The sequence below is a fragment of the Abrus precatorius genome, unplaced genomic scaffold (assembly GCF_003935025.1).
Source record: "Abrus precatorius isolate BTA unplaced genomic scaffold, Abrus_2018 Scaffold0, whole genome shotgun sequence".
Lineage (NCBI taxonomy): Eukaryota > Viridiplantae > Streptophyta > Magnoliopsida > Fabales > Fabaceae > Abrus > Abrus precatorius.
Window position 1 is genome coordinate 670,872 of NW_020874290.1, and position 24,763 is coordinate 695,634.

Below are 24,763 nucleotides of genomic sequence, written 5' to 3' on the forward strand. Positions count from 1 at the left end.
AATTTATTCCCTATAGAACCCATAGGAATAAGAAGATTTAATCGGAAATATCGACAGATCCATCAAATTTGAATATCAGAATAGTAGATATAGTTATGATTCAATGGGTTAGGTCCACTTACTTTTTTGATAATCTTTCCTTTTTTTTTTGAAAAGAATAATGTTTCACTTTCTAACTAGAATTACTTTACTATATTCGAATTCATTAGAATAATAAGGATAACCTCTTAAAATTCTAATTAGAATTCATAATTCCATTTTATAATGAAATCCTACGATTCCGTAGTTTTTTTATTACAAATAGAAACTTATTACAAATATCAACAATATCCCTATTCTTCCTTAAACTATGAATATTATTGCTGGTGTTCTCTGAAAAAAAAAGTAAAAAGCCCCTTATCGGATTTGAACCGATGACTTACGCCTTACCATGGCGTTACTCTACCACTGAGTTAAAAGGGCTCCGTTTGATTTCATTACTAAATAAGAAACTAGTCAATATGACTAGTACATCCATTTGTTACTGCATATACTTATTATATAGATGGGATTAGAATATATGTACATAAGTATATATATTTGATTCGCATAACGACTCATCAAGGAACAAAAAATTGGATTTACTTAGTAAATAGAGTCAAGTTAAAAAAAAAATTCAATAACTTGTTGATCCCTATCCTTATTACTTATCTGATTTCCATATTGATTATCGTTTTTTTATTTACCGGCTTAATTTTAACAATGAATGAGAATGAAAGAAATGAAGTTTTAACCCCTCGTCCTTTCCACCAAACTAATCATTCCCGAAAAGTATCTTATCTTTCTTTTCCTTTCTTTCGCATTACTTATCTTTTTTTCTATTTTTTTTTTAATTCACGATTGGAATAAAAAATTTCGAAATCTAAATGATAAATCCAAAAATTCTATGGAATTCTGAAAGATGGAAAAATCCTTTTTTTTGATCGAATCATATCATTTCATTATATTGACAATTTCAAAAAACTGTTCATACTATGAACGTAGTATAATGACGGTCGGGCAAGTATGCCCCCATCGTCTAGTGGTTCAGGACATCTCTCTTTCAAGGAGGCAGCGGGGATTCGACTTCCCCTGGGGGTAGGGTACTACGAAAGGCAGTTAATCATGGATTATCAATAAAGATTGAAATGGATTCTTCCTGTTCCTGGGTCGATGCCCGAGCGGTTAATGGGGACGGACTGTAAATTCGTTGGCAATATGTCTACGCTGGTTCAAATCCAGCTCGGCCCAAGAATTTGCCGATCCACCATGAAATGGCATAACACCCATTTGTTGTTCTCCAGAAATGACTGATCTGCTCTGATACGGAAGAATCAAAATAGGAAACATCTCTAGCGATATTGTTTTTTTCCGTATTACATATTTTTTCTACAAATTCGGATGTTGCTAGTAATCCTGATTCATATCAGGGTTTGTAAGTAGAAAGTCTTAGGAAAAGATTAAAAAAAAAAGACTCTTTTCTCTTTTCATTGATTCATTTTTCAATTGACTTGGCAATAACGAACGGATTACGAGTAATCCGTGTCAATCTCACTAAAGTGCATATCTATATGGATATCAATATATACTATAGTCCGCCTCTTTCAGTTACAGCACAATGGTTCGAATCTAAAATAGAAAAAAGGTTTGAATGAAACCGTAAGAATCTGTATGCTGTACGCTTTTTTCCCTGGGATTGTAGTTCAATTGGTCAGAGCACCGCCCTGTCAAGGCGGAAGCTGCGGGTTCGAGCCCCGTCAGTCCCGATGGATACAAATCCAATAAAAAAGACATCCATTCATCTTGTGTGTGAAAGGGAATAAAAATAACAAACAAAATCTCATTCCTAATAGGGATCCCTCTTGTTTTTTTCTTTTTTCGTCAGAACCTTTACCTTACATTAAACTAAAAAAGAAAGAATAAAAAAGGAAAAGGAATTTTGGATTGCATCAGAAATCTAAATTTTAAATTTGGTATGGATAAAAGATTTTCCTATGTTATACTATTTAATTCTCGACGATGAATCGATTTGATAATTCAGATATTGTTATTCATGATATTGATACGATTTGACATCATTAAAATTTTATACCATTGAATTTACCGACGAAAGATTTATCATCTCTATGGGATTAAATCCCGAATTTTTTATTGGAAATTGAAGAGAAATAAAACATAGAGATTATGGAAGTAAATATTCTCGCATTTATTGCTACTGCATTGTTCATTCTAGTTCCTACTGCCTTTTTACTTATAATTTACGTAAAAACGGTAAGTCAAAGTGAATAATTTCACTTAAACATGACTTTCTTAATTCTTGTCTATGCAATCATTGATTGAAAAAAAATGAAAAAAAAAAAGATTTCAATTTGGAGTCTTAGTCTTAAATGAAATGATCGGACTACAATCAGCAGAATTCTATGAAATCCAGATAGTCTAGTAGAAAGAAATCAAATCTATTTCTTTCTACTAGACTATTATTGTAATATATTCAAGTTTTACTCTCTAAAAAAAAATAGGGTTTAATATAAATCAATCTCCAATATGTATCTTCATATATATAATTTCAATTACATATATGTAAATATATGTAATATACATAACATAGCGTCCCAATTTTTTTTCTTTGTTTCATCTATTTGATTTGTATTGATTCCAATCAATCTGAAATAATTAAAAAGCAACTCTTATTCTTCCGATTACTATTTGTGGATTTCAGATTCTTTTTACAATCCCGGTATCATATTAAAAAAAAGTAGGAATGGGGGTTACACGGTTCCTCATTTTCCATATATAATCTTGGTAAGAGTCGGTTCATCGAAATGGAAATCCTAGGAAAAATTCGGAATAGGAGACAATTTCCTATTATTTTGTATTCCTTTTTTTTTTCAATTATTTTCAAAACACGAATATGGAATTATTCAAATATTTGTTTGATTGAAAGAGTATTTTGGATTTCTATATTATCCATAGAATACATTACACTACTAGACTACAATAGAACTTCGAAATACAGATATATTTTATATTTGAATTCAATTAATTAGTATGAATTAAATACTATAATTCATATAGTTCCAAAATTGAATTCATATAGTTCCAAAATTTCAAAACCCAGCTATAAAATAAAATGGATACTTTGATCCCTTAACTCAATTATTAGTATACTTATAGTCCACTTCTTCCCCATACTACGAGGGAAAGGGAAAATGAAAAAACTACCATTAAAGCAGCCCATGCAAGACTTACTATATCCATGTAAATTTTGTCTCCTATCTCTATAAAAAGGAATCATTTTTTTATTGTTCACAAATATTTCTCTTGTATTTATTTTTCTTTTGTATTATTAACTAATAATATTATAATAAGAATACTATTCTAATATAGAATAAGAATACTATAATAATAGTGAAATTGCTGGTACAAAGTCAAAAAAGGATTCTGGGCTAACACCATTGACGAAAAATTCTATTAAAACATCTAACAAATTCTTATATGATTTTTAGTAAAATCGGAAAACATTAAGTATAAACAAAATATCCAGAAACATCCTTGGAAGTTTTAAGAGAATGAATGTTATTAACAGGTAGGAATAATAAGACCTGGATTTTATCCCCCCTATTTCATTAAGTAATTTCATTAAGTAAAAAAAAAAATAGAAAAAAGACAGATTACTTTGCATACTCATACTCTTATTTCCATTCGATCTAATCCTTAGCGTCTCCTGATTCGTTCTCTAAAATAATCGGAGGATAGCCTGCCTATTTAATTCTTTGACTAGAGGTTACCGAAAAGAAAGATTTTCTATTTGATTCTATTTCCATTCGAATCAAATAGAATCAAAAAAAATTTGAAATTTTAATAAATATATATTAAATATTAATATATATATTTATTAAAATAGAACTATTTAAATCAACAAAAAACTATTTATATTTATATATATACTTATATATATATATAAATTAAATAAATAAAATATATAAATTAAATAAAAAAAAAGCCAATTAGCTATTCAATCTAACTAATCTAACTAATATTGAATAAATGCGGAAGCACTCATATACTTTACATCAGTCTGTATGCAAGGTTTTTCTTCCGCCCCTTCTCCAACTAAAAATGGAATTAGATTCCCTGTCCGACCTATCCTTATCCAATCTAATTCAAGACCCAGTCAGTAGACGGACACTACAATAGTAGTGGATTGAAACGACTATTATTTCAACATTTATCGATTCCTTTTCACTACTGGAATCTTTCCTTCAATCCGAGACGAAAAGATTTACAGCATTTTTTGGAACAAACCTTAGAATTTAGAATAAAACAAGTTTCAAGAGTCCTTTTCCTCCGCTTGCTTCTGCTGGAAAAAAAAATTTCTATCAAAAAAACGTAATACACTATTTCAAATCTCTTGTCGATCAGGCGACACCCGGATTTGAACTGGGGAAAAAGGATTTGCAGTCCCCCGCCTTACCACTCGGCCATGCCGCCAAAACTAAAATCGAAAAAACTAATATATATATATATATGAATATATGAGAATTCCCACTTTCCCCAAAAAAGGAGGATTCTATACTTCTTTTTTTTATGCTTGTATTTTAAATTTGGTTTTCTTTGATCCCATTCTTAAAAAAAAAAGAAAAAAATCTCGGGACAAATCGCAACCGTTAACTATAAATTTCTGAACGATTCTTGAAAATTTGGATCTAAGATGTTTTTTTTTCTTAATGAGATAAGAAAATCGAAATTGATACATAACCAATCAATCTTTTTTGAAAAAAAAACTTTCCCTATTTCAATTATAACAGCAACTGTCAATATATGTAAACCCTAGAACATAAATTTTCATTGTTACACAAATATTATCTAATTGGATATCTTATCCATATATAATATATATACTATAGGGAATTTTCAAGAAATTCTCGTGCTTCCCCCTTTTTATAGATTGAATAGAAAATAAAAAATGAACATGACATGTCATGTGCTTTCCCGAACGTGCAATAAAGTAATAAAGATATCTATCTATCTATAGATAGATAGATAGAGTTGGAGTTAGATCTACGTATGTTTAATAAATACAAGCCTTATTACACACTCTAATCGTATTCTCCTATTCTAAAAAAAATAGGTAAAAATTTCTCTCTTTTCTGCGAATTCAAATTCTTTTTTAAACAATTAAAAAGGTTAAGTGCTAAAAAAATCAATTCTATATTGTTTCTGATTATTCGATTAGATCTTTATCTCAGCGAGCAGAGCAAATCCCGAATTGATTTTTTTCGGGTATCAAATCAAATTGGAATATGTAATATCAGAATAATGGTATAAATGGAATCTATTTTTTTTTTTTTTGATATGCCTTAAAAAACCCGAAAATGAAAGTGGAATTATTCAATTCGTTTCCATTTTTCTATTTATATTCGAATTTCGATTCTATCTGTTTGTTTTGTTGCAAATTCATAGTTGAGTATAAAATCATATTTTATTTATTCTTCTTTTCATAATAGGTATTTCATACACAGGGTTAGGTAAAATTTCATGTAATTCAGTAAAAAGAAAAAGAACAGAAATTCCATTTTTGCTAAATCTATTCATGTGATTTGAGAAAGAATGACAGCAAATCGTGGGATATTTTTCTATAAAATTCACGGGGAAATTGAAAATGCTTGAGGTTGGAAATGAGGGACTGTCTGCACTACCCGGGTTGAATCAGATACAATTTGAAGGATTTTGTAGGTTCATTGATCGGGGGTTAACAGAAGGACTTTTTAAGTTTCCAAAAATTGAGGATACAGATCAAGAAATGGAATTTCAATTATTTGTGGAAAAATATCAATTGTTAGAACCCTTGATAAACGAAAAAGATGCCGTATATGAATCGCTTACATATTCCTCTGAATTATATGTATCCGCAGGATTAATTTGGAAAAGCAGTAGGGACATACAAGAACAAACTATTTTTATTGGAAACATTCCTCTAATGAATTCCCTGGGAACTTTTATAGTAAATGGAATATACAGAATTGTAATCAATCAAATATTGCAAAGCCCTGGTATCTATTACCGATCAGAATTGGATCATAACGGAATTTCGGTCTATACTGGCACCATAATATCAGATTGGGGGGGGAGATTAGAATTAGAGATTGATAGAAAAGCAAGGATATGGGCTCGTGTGAGTAGAAAACAGAAAATATCTATTCTAGTTCTATCATCAGCTATGGGTTCGAATTTAAACGAAATTCTAGGGAATGTTTGTTATCCTGAAATTTTCGTGTCTTTCTTGAATGATAAGGAGAAAAAAAAAATCGGGTCAAAAGAAAATGCCATTTTGGAGTTTTATCGACAATTTGCTTGTGTAGGTGGAGATCCAGTATTTTCTGAATCTTTATGTAAAGAATTACAAAAAAAATTTTTTCAACAAAGATGTGAATTAGGAAGGATTGGTCGACGAAATATGAACCAAAAGCTGAATCTTGATATACCTCAGAACAATACATTTTTGTTACCGCGAGATATATTGACAGCTACGGATCATTTGATTGGAATGAAATTTGGAATGGGTACACTTGACGATATAAATCATTTGAAAAATAAACGTATTCGTTCTGTAGCAGATCTATTACAAGATCAATTTGGATTGGCCCTGGTTCGTTTAGAAAATATGGTTAGAGGAACTATATGTGGAGCAATTAGACATAAATTGATACCGACTCCTCAGAATTTGGTGACTTCAACTCCATTAACAACTACTTATGAATCCTTTTTTGGATTACATCCATTATCTCAAGTTTTAGATCAAACCAATCCATTGACCCAAATAGTTCATGGGAGAAAATTGAGTTATTTGGGCCCTGGAGGATTGACAGGGCGAACTGCTAGTTTTCGGATACGAGATATCCATCCTAGTCACTATGGACGTATTTGTCCAATTGACACATCTGAAGGAATCAATGTTGGACTTATTGGATCCCTCGCAATTCATGCGAGGATTGGTAGTTGGGGGTCTATAGAAAGTCCATTTTATGAAATCTCTGAGAGATCCAAAAGAATACGCATGTTTTATTTATCACCAAATAGAGATGAATACTATATGGTAACAACAGGAAATTCTTTGGCACTAAATCGAGATATTCAGGAAGAACAGATTGTTCCAGCTCGATACCGTCAAGAATTTCTTACTATTGCATGGGAACAGGTTCATCTTCGAGGTATTTTTCCCTTCCAATATTTTTCTATTGGAGCTTCCCTCATTCCTTTTATCGAGCATAATGATGCGAATCGAGCTTTAATGAGTTCTAATATGCAACGTCAAGCAGTTCCGCTTTCTCGGTCCGAAAAATGCATTGTTGGAACTGGATTGGAACGCCAAGTTGCTTTAGATTCTGGGGTTTCCGCTATAGCCGAATACGAGGGAAACGTCATTTATCCCGATACTGACAAGATCATTTTTGTTGGAAATGGGGTTACTCTAAGCATTCCATTAACTATATATCAACGTTCCAACAAAAATACTTGCATGCATCAAAAACCCCAGGTTCAGCAAGGTAAATACATAAAAAGGGGACAAATTTTAGCGGATGGTGCCTCTACAGTTGGTGGCGAACTCGCTTTGGGAAAAAACGTATTTGTAGCTTATATGCCATGGGAAGGTTACAATTCTGAGGATGCTGTACTCATTAGTGAGCGTTTGGTCTATGAAGATATTTTTACTTCTTTTCACATACGGAAATATGAAATTCAGACTCATATGACAAGCCAGGGTTCTGAAAGAATCACTAATCAAATTCCGCACCTAGAAGCCCATTTACTCCGAAATTTAGACAAAAATGGAATTGTGATCCTGGGATCTTGGGTCGAAACGGGCGATATTTTAGTGGGTAAATTAACGCCTCAAATGGCGAAAGAATCCTCGTATTCCCCGGAAGATAGATTATTACGAGCTATACTTGGCATTCAGGTATCCACCTCAAAGGAAACTTGTCTAAAACTACCTATAGGCGGTAGGGGTCGAGTTATTGATGTGAGATGGATCCAAAAAAAAGGGGGTTCCAGTTATAATCCAGAAATGATTGGTATATATATATTACAGAAACGTGAAATTAAAGTAGGCGATAAAGTGGCCGGGAGACATGGAAATAAGGGTATCGTTTCAAAGATTTTGTCTAGACAGGATATGCCTTATTTGCAAGACGGAAGATCCGTTGATATGGTCTTCAATCCATTAGGGGTACCTTCACGAATGAATGTAGGACAGATATTTGAATCCTCACTCGGGTTAGCGGGAAGTATGCTAGATAGACATTATCGAATAGCACCTTTTGATGAAAGATATGAACAAGAGGCTTCGAGAAAACTAGTGTTTTCTGAATTATATGAAGCCAGTAAACAAACATCGAATCCATGGATATTTGAACCCGAGGATCCGGGAAAAAGCAGAATATTTGATGGAAGAACAGGGAATTCTTTTAAAAAGCCTGTTCTAATGGGAAAGCCTTATATCTTGAAATTAATTCATCAAGTTGATGATAAAATACATGGACGTTCCAGTGGACATTATGCACTTGTTACGCAACAACCCCTTAGAGGAAGGGCCAAACGGGGAGGACAACGGGTAGGCGAAATGGAAGTTTGGGCCCTGGAGGGATTTGGTGTTGCTCATATGTTACAAGAGATGCTTACTTATAAATCGGATCATATTAAAGCTCGCCAAGAAGTACTCGGTACTACGATCATTGGAGGAACAATACCTAAACCTACGGATGCTCCAGAATCTTTTCGATTGCTCGTTCGAGAACTACGATCTTTGGTTATGGAACTGAATCATTTCCTTGTATCTGAGAAGAACTTCCGGATTTATAGGAAGGAAGCTTAATTGAACTGAATCAGAATTTTTATTCTATGATTGATCAGTATAAACATCAACAACTCCGAATTGGATCAGTTTCTCCTCAACAAATAAGTGCTTGGGCAAAAAAAATCCTACCTAATGGAGAGATAGTTGGGGAGGTAAAAAAACCCTATACTTTTCATTACAAAACCAATAAGCCTGAAAAAGATGGATTATTTTGTGAAAGAATTTTTGGGCCTATAAAAAGTGGGATTTGTGCTTGTGGAAATTATCGAGTAATCAGAGATAAAAAGGACGATCCCAAATTTTGTGAACAATGCGGAGTAGAATTTATTGATTCTCGGATACGTAGATATCAAATGGGCTATATAAAACTGGCATGCCTAGTAACTCATGTGTGGTATTTGAAACGGCTTCCTAGTTATATCGCGAATCTTTTAGATAAACCTCTTAAAGAATTAGAGGGTCTAGTATACTGCGATGTGTGATTTGATCAAAATTCCTATTGTACAGATTCCGAATGAGAAACTGTCATTCCATTCAATTGAATTGGGATGCCCTAAATCTGACATGTCTCTTGAAATGAGTAATATGAAGCTCAGAATTATGGATGTATTGAATACTCCCAAATAAAAGGGAATTGGTCTATGGTCGATTCAGTAACAAATAAATATGAATTTCTAGCTGCACGTATCTCGTGAAAGAAAAAGAAATACTTTTTTTGTGGAATTCACTATTCCATCTTTTTTAGAAAGAACTGAAATTATGTTCTAATAAGCAAATATATCATGGTTGCAGAAGCCTATCTATCGCATATAGGCTTAAGGACATCATAGCATAACCGTCGAGGTGACGTCTGGACCTAAAAGATCAAATGGAATGATACATAGACAAGGAAATCCCTTATGAATTCCAGGATACTCCCTTTAATGAATGATTCCATTTTAGGGGATTCCCCATTCGAAGGGGGATAGACTACTCAAGAATTTTACATTTCATTTCTTTTCTGTCGTAATTGAGAATTGGATAAATAATTCAGAAAATATAAAAAAAGAAAAAGAATGCATCAATGAAATGTTGATTAGTCTTTATTGAGAACTTGAGTAAAGAGTAAACCTTTTATTTTAGATTAGGGGTTTTATAGAATTTGAAAGTGGAAACCCTTTGCTTTATCTTTATTTGGTATAACTACTTGAGCCGGATGAGAGGAAACCTTCACGTCCGATTTTGAAAGGGGGAGATCCTATTGGATTGGATCCTATCCAAATTTTTCGTTTGCTAGGCCCGTAGTTAAAAAACCCACTTTCTTACGATTACGAGGTCCATTCGAATATGAAATACAATCCTGGAAACACAGCATACCTATTTTTTTTTCTACCCAAGGTTTCGATATATTTCGAAATCGAGAAATTTCAAGTGGAGCGGGTGCTATCCGAGAACAATTAGCCGATCTGGATTTGAGAATTCTTATTGATTCTTCGTTGATAGAATGGAAAGAATTAGGAGAAGAGGGATCCATGGACAATGAAAATGAATGGGAAGATCGAAAAGTTGGAAGAAGAAAGAATTTTTTGGTTCGACGCATAGAATTAGCTAAACATTTTATCCGAACAAATATAGAACCAGAATGGATGGTTTTATGTCTCTTACCAGTTCTTCCTCCCGAATTGAGACCCATTATTCAAATAGATGGGGGTAAGCTAATGAGCTCGGATATTAATGAACTCTATAGAAGAGTTATCTATCGGAATAATACTCTTATCGATCTATTAACAACAAGTAGATCTACACCAGGAGAATTAGTAATGTGTCAGGAAAAATTGGTACAAGAAGCCGTGGATACACTTCTTGATAATGGAATCCGCGGACAACCAATGAAGGACGGTCATAATAAGGTTTACAAATCATTTTCCGATATAATTGAGGGCAAAGAGGGAAGATTTCGCGAGACTCTGCTTGGCAAACGGGTTGATTATTCGGGACGTTCTGTCATTGTCGTAGGTCCATCACTTTCATTACATCGATGTGGATTACCTCGCGAAATAGCAATAGAACTTTTCCAGACATTTCTAATTCGTGGTCTAATTCGAAAACATTTTGCTTCGAACATAGGAATTGCTAAGAGTAAAATTCGGGAAAAAGAACCGATTGTATGGGAAATACTTCAAGAAGTTATGCGGGGGCATCCCGTATTGCTGAATAGAGCCCCTACTCTGCATAGATTAGGCATACAGGCATTCCAACCCATTTTAGTAGAAGGGCGTGCTATTTGTTTACATCCATTAGTTTGTAAGGGATTCAATGCAGACTTTGATGGGGATCAAATGGCTATTCATGTGCCTTTATCTTTGGAGGCTCAAGCAGAAGCTCGTTTACTTATGTTTTCTCATATGAACCTCTTATCTCCAGCTATTGGGGATCCCATTTCCGTACCAACTCAAGATATACTTATTGGGCTTTACGTATTAACGAGCGGGAATCGTCGAGGTATTTGTTCAAATAGGTATAATCCGTGTAATTGCAGAAATTCGAAAAATGAAAGAATTCGAGATAATAACTATAAGTATACGAAAAAAAAAGAACCTTTTTTTTGTAATTCCTATGATGCAATTGGAGCTTATCAACAGAAAAGAATAGATTTCGATAGTCCTTTGTGGTTCCGATGGCGATTAGATCAACGCATTATTTCGTCAAGAGAAGTTCCTATCGAAGTTCACTACGAATCTTTGGGTACCTATCATGAAATTTATGGGCATTATCTAGTAGTAAGAAGTACAAAAAAAGAAATTCGTTGTATATACATTCGAACCACTGTTGGTCATATTTCTTTTTATCGAGAAATTGAAGAAGCTATACAAGGTTTTTGCCGGACCTATTCATACAGTATATCTAATCATATAGATGGTTGATATGTAAGATAAGTAAATTTATGCTACCAGTGTGGAATTCAGGTCTCCGTGGTTCAACTAGGATCATAGTTTTAAAATTTCTACGCGAATCAAGATAAAGAAAAGGAAGTTTTCCAATCATTGACTCAAATCCATTGTCGAACCGAATCCCACTGAGTGGAATATGGAGGTACTTATGGCAGAACGAGCCAATCTAGTCTTTCACAATAAAGTGATAGGTGGAACTGCCATTAAACGACTTATTAGCAGATTAATAAACCACTTCGGAATGGCATATACATCACACATCCTGGATCAAGTAAAGACTCTGGGATTCCGTCAAGCTACGGCTACATCCATTTCATTAGGAATTGATGATCTTTTAACAATACCTTCTAAAGGATGGCTAGTTCAAGATGCTGAACAACAAATTTTTATTTTGGAAAAACATCATCATTATGGGAATGTACATGCGGTAGAAAAATTACGACAATCCATTGAGATATGGTATGCTACTAGTGAATATTTGAGACAAGAAATGAATCCTAATTTTAGGATGACCGACCCCTTGAATCCAGTCCATATAATGTCTTTTTCAGGAGCTAGAGGAAATGCATCTCAAGTACACCAATTAGTAGGTATGAGAGGATTAATGTCGGATCCACAAGGGCAAATGATTGATTTACCTATTCAAAGCAATTTACGCGAAGGACTGTCTTTAACAGAATATATCATTTCTTGCTACGGAGCCCGTAAAGGGGTTGTAGATACTGCTGTACGAACATCGGATGCTGGATATCTTACACGCAGACTTGTTGAAGTGGTTCAACACATTGTTGTACGTCGAACAGATTGCGGTACCATTCAAGGGATTTCGGTGAATATCCAGAATGGAATGATGCCGGAAATAATTTTGATACAAACATTAATTGGTCGTGTATTAGCAGACGATATATACAGAGGTTCACGATGCATTGCTGTTAGAAATCAAGATATTGGAATTGGACTTATCAATCGATTCAAAACTTTTCAAACACAACCAATATCTATTCGAACCCCCTTTACCTGTAGGAATACATCTTGGATCTGCCGATTATGTTATGGCCAAAGTCCTACTCATGGCCACTTAGTGGAATTAGGAGAAGCTGTAGGTATTATTGCGGGTCAATCTATTGGAGAACCGGGTACTCAACTAACATTAAGAACTTTTCATACCGGTGGAGTATTCACAGGGGGTACTGCGGAACATGTGCGAGCGCCTTCTAATGGAAAAATTAAATTCAATGAGGATTTGGTTCATCCTACACGTACACGTCATGGGCATCCTGCTTTTCTATGTTCTATAAACTTGTATGTAACTATTGAAAGTGACGATATTATACATAATGTGATTATTCCACCAAAAAGTTTTTTATTAGTTCAAAATGATCAATATGTAAAATCGGAACAAGTGATTGCTGAGATTCGTGCGGGAACATACACTTTGAATTTGAAGGAAAAGGTTCGAAAACATGTTTATTCTGACTCAGAAGGAGAAATGCATTGGAGTACCGATGTATACCATGCATCAGAATTTAGATATAGTAATGTCCATATCTTACCAAAAACAAGTCATTTATGGATATTATCAGGAAAGTCGTACAGGGTCGGTTCAGTCTCTTTTTCACTCCGCAAGGATCAAGATCAAATGAACATTCATTCTCTTTCTACTGGAGAAAGAAATATTTGTAACCTTTTAGTAAGTAATGAACAAGTAAGACATAAATTCTTTAGTTTCAATCTTTCTGGTAAAAAAGAAGGAAGGATTCCTGATTATTCAATATTGAATCAAATCATATGTATGGATTATTGTCATTTTACACATCTTGCTATTTTCCATGACACTTCGGATTTATTAGCAAAGAGGCGAAGAAATAGATTCATCATTCCATTTCCATTCCAATCGATTCAAGAACGAGACAAAGAACTAATGTCCCCTTCCGGTATCTCGATTGAAATACCAATCAATGGTATTTTTCGTAGAAATAGTATTCTTGCTTATTTCGATGATCCTCAATACCGAACGCAGAGTTCAGGAATTACAAAATATAGGACTATAGGAATAAATTCCATTTTTAAAAAAGAGGATTTTTTAATTGAGTATCAAGGAGTTAAAGAATTTAAGCCAAAATACCAAATCAAAGTAGATCGATTTTTTTTCATTCCCGAGGAAGTGCATATTTTACCCGAATCTTCTTCCATAATGATACGGAACAATAGTATCGTTGGAGTAGATACACCAATAACTTTAAATATAAGAAGTCGAGTAGGTGGATTGGTCCAAATGGAGAAGAAAAAAAAAAAGATTGAAGTAAAAATATTTTCCGGGGATATCTATTTTACTGGAGAGATGGATAAGATATCCCGACACAGTGCCATCTTGATACCATCCGGAACGGTAAAACAAAATTCAAAGGAAGCAAAAAAAATGAAAAATTGGATCTATGTCCAATGGATCACAATTACCAAAAAAAAGTATTTTGTTTTGGTTCGACCCGTAATTCTATATGAAATAGCGGACGGTATCCATTTAGTAAAACTTTTTCCCCAAGATAGGTTCCAGGAAAGAAATGATCTGGAACTTAAAGTTATTAATTATATTCTTTCTGGAAATGGAAAATCAATTCCGGGAATTTCTAATACAAGGATTCAATTAGTTCGGACTTGTTTAGTCTTGAATTGGGATCAAGACAAAACAAGTTCTTCTATCGAAAATGCCCACGCTTCTTTTGTTCAAGTAAGTACAAATGGTTTGATTAGGGATTTCCTAAGAATTGACTTAGTGAAATCTCATATTTCATATATCAGAAAAAGAAATGATCCGTCCAGTTCAGGATTGATCTCAGATAATGAGTCGGATCGGACCTTTATCAATCCATTTTTTTCTATTTATTCGAAGGCAAAAATTCAACAATCACTTAGACAAAATCACGGAACTATTCGTATGTTGTTGAATAGAAATGAGAAATGTCGATCTTTGATAATTTTGTCATCATCTAATTGTTTTCAAATAGGACCATTCAACGATAGAAAATATTACAATGGGATAAAAGAAGGAATTCAAAAAATTCAAATAGATTCCATAATTCCAATTAAGAATTTGTTTGGTCCTTTAGGAATAGCCCTTCAAGTTGCAAATTATTATTCATTTTTTCGTTTAATAACTCATAATCAGATCTTAATGAATAATAATTTGCAACTTGACAAATTAAAGGAAACTCTTCAAGTATTCAAATATTATTTAATGGACGAAAATGAGAGAATTTATAAACCTGATAGATGCAGTAATATCGTTTTAAATCCATTCTATTTGAATTGGCATTTTATCCATCACAATTATTATGAAAAAACGTTTCCAATAATAAGTCTTGGGCAATTTATTTGTGAAAATGTATGTATAGTGCAAACGAAAAATGCACCACACTTAAAATCGGGTCAAGTTCTAACTATTCAAATGGATTCTGTAGGAATAAGATCGGCTAACCCTTATTTGGCAACTCCAGGAGCAACTGTTCATGGACATTATGGAGAAATACTTTATGAAGGAGATATATTAGTTACATTTATATATGAAAAATCGAGATCTGGTGATATAACACAAGGTCTTCCAAAAGTAGAACAGGTATTAGAAGTGCGTTCAATTGATTCAATATCGATGAAGCTAGAAAAGAGAGTTGACACTTGGAACGGATATATAACAAGAATTCTCGGCATTCCTTGGGGATTCTTGATCGGTGCCGAGTTAACTATAGCGCAAAGTCGTATTTCTTTGGTTAATAAAATTCAAAAAGTTTATCGATCCCAGGGAGTTCACATCCATAATAGACATATAGAAATTATTGTGCGTCAAATAACATCAAAAGTCTTGGTTTCAGAAAATGGAATGTCTAATGTTTTTTCACCCGGCGAACTAATTGGATTGTTGCGAGCCGAACGAGCGGGCCGTGCCTTGGAAGAAGCAACTTGCTACCGAGCTCTATTATTGGGAATAACAAAAACATCTCTGAATACTCAAAGTTTTATATCTGAAGCAAGTTTTCAAGAAACTGCTAGAGTTTTAGCAAAAGCCGCTCTCCGGGGTCGTATAGATTGGTTGAAAGGTCTGAAAGAGAACGTTGTTTTAGGGGGAATGATACCCGTTGGTACCGGATTAAAAAGAATAATGCACCGTTCAAAGCCAAGGCAACATAACAAGATTACCTTGGAATCAAAAAAGAAAAATTTATTCGAGGACGAAATGAGAGATATTTTGTTCCACCACAGAGAATTCTTTTTTTTCATTTCAAAGAATTTATGCGATACATCAGAACAATCTAAGATTTAATGATTCCTAAGAGCGGATTCATCCCCCTACCCTAAATGCGATCATTTTTGGGGGTAGTAAAAGAAAGATAATAAAAAAAAAGAATAATAAATAGAAAAAAATGGTCTAATCATGTATCAATGGCCAATCTTCGGTAGAAGAGAAGGTTCCATCGGAACAATTTTTTATTTCTATTTCACGATACCTGGTCTTTTTTTTTCTATTTTTTTTTTTTTTTGAAAAAAAAAAGTGTGGGGATAAATATAAATGACAAAAAGATATTGGAACATAATTTTGGAAGAGATGATGGAAGCAGGAGTTCATTTTGGCCACGGTACTAGAAAATGGAATCCTAAAATGGAACCTTATATATCTGCAAAGCGTAAGGGTATTCATATTACAAATCTTACTAGAACTGCTCGGTTTTTATCAGAAGCTTGTGATTTAGTTTTTGACGCAGCAAGTAAGGGAAAACAATTCTTAATTGTTGGTACCAAAAAAAAAGCAGCTGATTCAGTAGCGCGGGCGGCAATAAGAGCTCGGTGTCATTATGTTAATAAAAAATGGCTCGGCGGTATGTTAACGAATTGGTATACTACAGAAACGAGACTTCATAAGTTCAGGGACTTGAGAATGCAACAAAAGACGGGGAGACTCAACTGTTTTCCAAAAAGAGATGCTGCTATATTGAAAAGACAATTATCTCATTTGGAAACATATCTTGGTGGCATTAAATATATGACGGGGTTACCCGATATTGTAATAATCGTCGATCAGCAAGAAGAATATACGGCTCTTCGAGAATGTATAACTTTGGAAATTCCAACGATTTGTTTAATCGATACAAATTGTGACCCGGACCTCGCCGATATTTCGATTCCAGCTAATGATGATGCTATAGCCTCAATCCGATTAATTCTTAACAAATTAATATTTGCAATTTGTGAGGGTCGTTCTAGCTATATACGAAATTTTTGATTAATAATAAGATAAATGAATTATTTGATTTGGTTGGGGAGATTCATAGATTTATGAAATCGGTTATTATACTATTACTAAATCGCACAAAAGAAAGAGAAAAATATAAAAAGAACAAACGGAAATATTATGTGATTAGTCGGTATTCAAAATCAAAAATGAAAGTAGACAAATCAAAAAGGAAAGGAGATGGTTGAATTAAAATAATTCCCTTTCAATTTCAATTTCTTTTAAGAGGGCAGGACAATATGAATGTTTTATTATGTTCCATCAACACATTAAAAAGATTATACGATATATCTGCTGTGGAAGTGGGTCAACATTTCTATTGGCAAATAGGGGGTTTCCAAGTGCATGCCCAAGTACTTATTACTTCTTGGGTTGTAATTGCTATCTTATTAGTTTCAGTCATTCTAGTTGTTCGAAATCTGCAAACCATTCCCACTTTTGGTCAGAATTTTTTTGAATATGTTCTTGAATTCATTCGAGACGTGAGCAAAAGTCAGATTGGAGACGAATATGGTCCGTGGGTTCCATTTATTGGAACTATGTTTTTATTTATTTTTGTTTCTAATTGGTCAGGGGCTCTTTTGCCTTGGAAAATAATACAGTTACCTCACGGGGAGTTAGCTGCGCCCACAAATGATATAAATACTACCGTTGCATTAGCTTTACTTGCGTCAGTAGCATATTTCTATGCGGGTCTTTCAAAAAAAGGATTAGCTTATTTTAGTAAATACATCCAACCAACTCCAATCCTTTTACCGATTAACATCTTAGAAGATTTCACAAAACCCTTATCGCTTAGTTTTCGACTTTTCGGAAATATATTAGCTGATGAATTAGTAGTTGTTGTTCTTGTTTCTTTAGTGCCTTTAGTAGTTCCTATACCTGTCATGTTCCTTGGATTATTTACAAGCGGTATTCAAGCTCTTATTTTTGCTACTTTAGCTGCGGCTTATATAGGTGAATCCATGGAAGGCCATCATTGACTAGTTGTCGAAAAAAGTCTTTTTCGTTTAGCCCACCGCACATACACTGCGGCTCAAGATAATCTATTTTGGGAACAACATATATAATAGAAAGAAATTTGGAATAATAATAAAGAAAAAGGGTTATTCTCCCCCCCCCCCCAAAAAAAATAAAGATGCAATAAAGTATAAATAAAATCAATATACAATTTAATGTAATAGTAAAATAGAAAAGATTACCAGAAAATTGTAAAAAAACTAGGAAAGAGATCCATCCAAAAGATCTTTTTCCTAGTTTTCCTAAAAAGACTTTTTGTTTGACCTATTTCGATTTTCCTCCAATGAATATTTTTTTTTGTATTGTTATATTTTGTTTTGTTCATTCCATTTTTTGTTCATTCAATTATAACTATAACATATTAAATATTATTCTATATATATTATTAGATTATTTATTACTATTATTAGATATTAGATTCGATTATATATATAGAATTTAGATATATATATCTAATTCGATTAAGATATATTAGTATATTAGATATTCTATATTAGAAAAGTATAATATTTACATGTGATAAAAATATGCTATATAGAACTAGAACAGATTCCCGTTTCATTCATTCACATTCAATTTAACGATTGACCAAAAGATAATTCAAAAAAGAATTACATTTTTATCACTCAAATTCCAATATTTCTCTGCAATAATTCAGTCTAACGAATTGATTTCGATTTTGTATATCCATATCGGATAATAATAAAAGGATGAAAGAAGGATTTTCAAAAAAAAACCAAGATTCAAAAAAAATAGAGTAGGAGTGGGGGAAGTCAAACTGGGTATATATAATCCAATCACTATAAAACAACTCCTTCTTTTTTTTTTTAGATTTCAAATAATGATTCTCGAATCTGATTGAAACTAAAACACAAATAATTGGTTTACGGCATGGAAGAAATACATGTATATGTGATATTATATATAAACTAGTTATATATGAACTAACTATATATCTAAAAAAACTAACATTATATATCTAAAATTGCCCTGCTACTACTGTCAATTTCGATAGGGATTTAAAAAACAAAGTCCTTCCGTTTCATCTCTAATTATGAATTGAATAGTAAGAAATTCAAAAAAAAAAAGAACGAAGAATTCAAAGAAGAGTTCCAAATTTAGGGTAAGATAAAAACTAAAATTGTATGGATTCACAAAAAAACTACGTGGATAGAAAAGAAAAAATGAATATCGAACTAATTTGGATAGTTCAATAACTATTGTTATTTCAATTCGGAATTCTTAATTATTTCAACTGGATAAATCCTGGTGATTGAGTAATTAAGTCATAATTTATTGGTTGATTATATCATTAACTATTTCTTTTCTTTATTATTATTTATTTTTTATTTGGGGTGCGAGGAACTTATCATGAATCCACTGATTTCTGCCGCTTCCGTTATTGCTGCTGGGTTGGCCGTCGGGCTTGCTTCTATTGGACCTGGGGTTGGTCAAGGCACTGCTGCAGGGCAAGCTGTAGAAGGGATTGCGCGACAACCAGAGGCAGAGGGAAAAATACGGGGTACTTTATTGCTTAGTCTGGCTTTTATGGAAGCTTTAACAATTTATGGATTGGTTGTAGCATTAGCGCTTTTATTTGCGAATCCTTTTGTTTAGTTTAATCTTAAAAAAATAAATATATATATCCTTTTTCCGTGGACTTGCTTTGCTGTTCTTGCTTTGTCGAATTATATTAAGATTTCACTCTGATTTGTCTTCTTCCTTCTCTTTTTTAGCCCCCCTTTTTTAGTTTTATAAAATTTATCGAAAGTGTTAAAAACAACTATAAGAGATTTATGTAATTGACATAAGAAGTGGTATCGAATTCTACTAAGTATCATTCTTATAGGGAATCCTCCAATTGATTGATCAATTCAAATAATATATATATTAATATATACATATCTAAATAGATATATATATTTAGATATGTATTAATAGAATATTATTATTATTAAATGAATATTATTACTATTCATATTATTACTTATAATTACTAATAATTAATATGAATTTTTAGTAAAGAATGATATTTTTATTATATATAATAAAAATATCATATAAAAAAGAAATAACTAAAAAATAAAAAAATAGGAATTGTAGAAGGATAATTAGTCTATCCATAAAAGGAGATGAGATCATATGAAAAATATAACCGATTCTTTCCTTTACTTGGGCTACTGGCGATCCGCCGGAAGTTTCGGGTTTAATACCGATATTTTAGCAACAAATCCAATAAATCTAAGCGTAGTGCTAGGTGTATTGGTTTTTTTTGGAAAGGGAGTGTGTGCGAGTTGTTAATTTCAAAGAATAGATTGGATCCAACCAATTGCACTTTTTTTTTCGTTATAACTAAGAAAATGTGCATAATCCCGCGAATTACTTCTCAATAAATTTTATTTTTTGAAAAAAAAAAAATATTTAAGAACCATAGCATTTCGCGATTCATTAGTAAATCCACTTTGATTCTCTATTAACCCAAAATTTTGGACTATTACCATGGTTAAAGTAAACAATTTGAAGTCTAGACGCAGTGTAGTACTCTTTCTACCACTATGTTAATACAGAAATGAAATGATTTCAAAAAAATTTTTACAATTTTTCGATATAGAACACTCATGTCGATAAAACAGCTTGAACCCTCTTTACGGTGAAAAATTGTAAAAACGTTCAATTTCACCCTCCATTTATACAATGCGGAATCGATGACCTATGTATAAATTTATAAGAATTCTTTGGATTTGAAGAAAAAAAACAACTTTGCTGACAATTATTTTTTTGGTCAGAAGAGTCCTCCGAATATTCTGGTCTTGTATTGGTAATCGTTTTAAATATTTTTTCAATCTTTTTTTTTATAAATAGAGAAGAGAGGATAGGCTCATTACATAAAAAAAGATAAGAAAATTTCCCATAACATAAGTAATTGAGTGTGAGAGCCAAATGAATCGAAAGATTCATGTTTGGTTCGGGAAGAGATCATAGACATTTTGAAATGAATGGAAAGAGAATCTACTTTCATTAAATGATTTATTAGATAATCGAAAACAGAGAATCTTAAGAACTATTCGAAATTCAGAAGAACTACGGGAAAGAGCTGTTCAACAGCTGGAAAAAGCCCAGGCCCGCTTAAGGAAAGTCGAAACGGAAGCAGATCGGTTTCGAGTGAATGGCTATTCTGAGATAGAACGAGAAAAATTAAATTTAATTAATTCAATTTATACGACTTTGGAACAATTAGAAAATTACAAAAATGAAACCATTTATTTTGAACAACAAAGGGTGATTAATCAAGTCCGACAACGGGTTTTACAACAAGCCTTACAGGGAGCTCTTGAAACTCTGAATAGTTGCTTGAATAACGAGTTACATTTACGTACTGTCAATGCTAATATTGGCATGTTTGGGACGATGAAAGAAAAAAATAAGTGATTAGTCCTTCTACTATAATATCTACTATAGTATAGAGTATAGGCATTATTTTTTTCTTCTAAAAAAAAATTAAGAAATATTCATGGTAACCATTCGTGCAGATGAAATTAGTAAAATTATCCGTGAACGTATTGAGCAATATAATACCGAAGTAAAAATTGTAAATACTGGTACCGTACTTCAAGTAGGCGACGGTATTGCTCGTATTTATGGTCTTGATGAAGTAATGGCGGGTGAATTAGTGGAATTTGAAGAGGGTACTATAGGCATTGCTTTGAATTTGGAATCAAAAAATGTTGGTGTTGTATTAATGGGTGATGGTTTGATGATACAAGAGGGAAGTTCGGTAAAAGCAACAGGAAGAATTGCTCAGATACCAGTAAGTGAGGCTTATTTGGGTCGTGTTATAAATGCCTTGGCTAAACCTATTGACGGTCGAGGAGAAATTTCAGCTTCGGAATCTCGATTAATCGAATCTCCCGCTCCCGGTATTATTTCGAGACGTTCCGTATATGAGCCTCTTCAAACAGGACTTATTGCTATTGATTCGATGATCCCCATAGGTCGTGGCCAACGAGAATTAATTATTGGAGATAGACAAACGGGTAAAACAGCAGTAGCTACAGATACAATTCTCAATCAACAGGGACAAAATGTAATATGTGTTTATGTAGCTGTTGGTCAAAAAGCATCTTCTGTGGCTCAAGTGGTGACTACTTTACAAGAAAGAGGAGCAATGGAATACACTATTATAGTAGCTGAAACAGCAGATTCTCCAGCTACATTACAATACCTCGCCCCTTATACAGGAGCAGCTCTGGCTGAATATTTTATGTACCGCGAACGTCACACTTTAATCATTTATGATGATCCCTCCAAACAAGCACAGGCTTATCGCCAAATGTCTCTTCTATTACGAAGACCCCCAGGTCGCGAAGCCTATCCAGGGGATGTTTTTTATTTGCATTCGCGTCTTTTGGAAAGAGCCGCTAAATCAAGTTCTCAACTAGGCGAAGGAAGTATGACTGCTTTACCAATAGTTGAAACACAATCGGGAGATGTTTCAGCTTATATTCCTACTAATGTAATTTCTATTACAGATGGCCAAATATTCTTATCCGCCGATTTATTCAATGCTGGAATCAGACCGGCAATTAATGTCGGTATTTCCGTTTCCAGAGTTGGATCGGCGGCTCAAATTAAAGCCATGAAACAAGTAGCTGGTAAATTAAAATTGGAATTGGCACAATTCGCAGAATTAGAAGCTTTTGCACAATTCGCGTCTGATCTTGATAAAGCTACTCAAAATCAATTGGCAAGAGGTCAACGATTGCGCGAGTTGCTTAAACAATCCCAATCAGCCCCTCTCACTGTAGAAGAACAGATAATAACTATTTATACCGGAACGAATGGTTATCTTGATTCATTAGAAATTGGACAGGTAAGGAAATTTCTTGTTGAGTTACGTGCTTACTTAAAAATGAATAAACCCCAATTCAAAGAAATAATATCTTCTACCAAGACATTCACTGGGGAAGCGGAAGCCCTTTTGAAGGAAGTTATTCAAGAACAGATGGAACTCTTTTTACTCCAAGAACAAGTAGAAAAAAATTGATTAATAACTAACCAATTTTCTAATTATTATCTTTTAAAATCTTTTCTTTTAATTTGAATATAATTAATAATATTATATTAATTCGAATATAAAATAAATAATAAAATAATAAGAAATTCATGATTATTAAAGATTTATATATAGAAAGGGATAAAGCATAAATTGTATATATATATAAGATAAGTTATTCTTCTAAAGAAAGTTTTAGTGGCTCTTGCTCAGTTCAAATCATTCAAGATATTCTATTTTTAGAAATACGGAAATAAAAGGAAATATATAGGCAAATTATTTGCGTCCAATAGGATTTGAACCTATACCTAAGGTTTAGAAGACCTCTGTCCTATCCATTAGACAATGGACGCTTCTCTTTTTTTCTTTAACCTTTTTTTAAACCTTAGTTTAAAAAAGGTTAAAGAAAAAAAGAATTCTATCTATCTATCTATAGATAGATATAGATAGATAGAATAAAAAAAAAATAGAATAATAAATAAATAATCAAATTCAATTGAATATAAATAACGAAAACTAAGTTAAAAAAGAAAAATGAATAATTAACAAATTCACTAAGAAATTTAGATTCATTCTAGAATAGAAAAAAGATAGATTCGAATAGAATAAATAGAGAGATAGGATATAAGCGGGTAGCGGGAATCGAACCCGCATCGTTAGCTTGGAAGGCTAGGGGTTATAGTCGACGTTGATTCATCATTATGATTTAACGTCTCTAATTCAAAGCCGAACGTGAAACTTTTGTTTCATTCGGCTCCTTTATGGAAGAAATTAAGAGATGGAAGACATGAAAAAAAAAATTGACCCATAACATCTATGTCAGCCTTTTTGTTTTGTAGAAATACATTTGAAACACCTTGCTTTTTAGATGATCCCTATAGAATAGGAGTATTATAACAATCTGTGTGTGTGTTTTTTCTAGTTATTTCGTTCTCTATTTCTATTTGAGAGAATCTTTAGGAAAAGAATAAAATTTCCGTCGAGCTAAAAAAATATGTTGATGTCTCTAGTAAACTAAAAAAATCGTTTAACAGCTATTTTGTTTCAATCTCTACAATACAAAAAAAATGAAAGATTTAGTTACGATTAGAAATAAGCTTTCTATATCTTTCTCCATGGATCCTTTACGCATACTCAAAAAATTCGGATTATTGATCCAATTCCAAAAACTTATGTTTCATAATTTTAGAACTCAATTTGTCAATTTAAAAAAAATGGATTCTTTTTGTATACAAATTACGATAATGTATATTATACCGCAAATCGTTCGTTGAGAGGTATAAAGGATTAGATCCCTTTAAGTAAGAAATAAAGTTTTTGATCGGGATATGAATCAAACGGGGGATCCCTTAACTATTAAAGGGTCCATGGAACGAATCGCACTTTTACCACTAAACTATACCCGCTACAATACAATTATTGTATATAAATGAACCTTTTGTCGAACAAGGCAATCAGACGTAATTAAGAAATAGGAATAGAATATTATGATAATTAGAGTGTTGACATGTTTCGTAAGGGAGACTCCTAATGAAATCCAATTAGGAAAAGGGGGCGAATTTCTTTTTTGGATTTTGTGTTTGCTAAAGTGAAGGTGTTTTTTT

The 24,763-nt window shown here is 32.8% G+C and overlaps 4 non-coding genes and 2 pseudogenes across 4 annotated transcripts; 2 read left to right on the top strand and 4 right to left on the bottom strand.

The window, feature by feature from the left end:
- LOC113869385 overlaps positions 1-3,800 on the bottom strand; it is an 8,404-nt pseudogene extending 4,604 nt beyond the window's left edge.
- On the bottom strand, positions 391-462 carry TRNAT-GGU. Its single transcript has one exon. It is a non-coding gene; the product is annotated as a tRNA-Thr (tRNA).
- Positions 1,711-1,784, top strand: TRNAD-GUC. Its single transcript has one exon. It is a non-coding gene; the product is annotated as a tRNA-Asp (tRNA).
- A 638-nt stretch (positions 3,801-4,438) lies between the features above and the next one.
- TRNAC-GCA lies at positions 4,439-4,509 on the bottom strand. The gene has a single exon. It is a non-coding gene; the product is annotated as a tRNA-Cys (tRNA).
- A 4,472-nt stretch (positions 4,510-8,981) lies between these two features.
- Positions 8,982-17,156, top strand: LOC113853120 (annotated as a pseudogene).
- A 6,284-nt stretch (positions 17,157-23,440) lies between these two features.
- Positions 23,441-23,512, bottom strand: TRNAR-UCU. Its single transcript has one exon. It is a non-coding gene; the product is annotated as a tRNA-Arg (tRNA).
- Between the last annotated feature and the right edge of the window lie 1,251 nt (positions 23,513-24,763).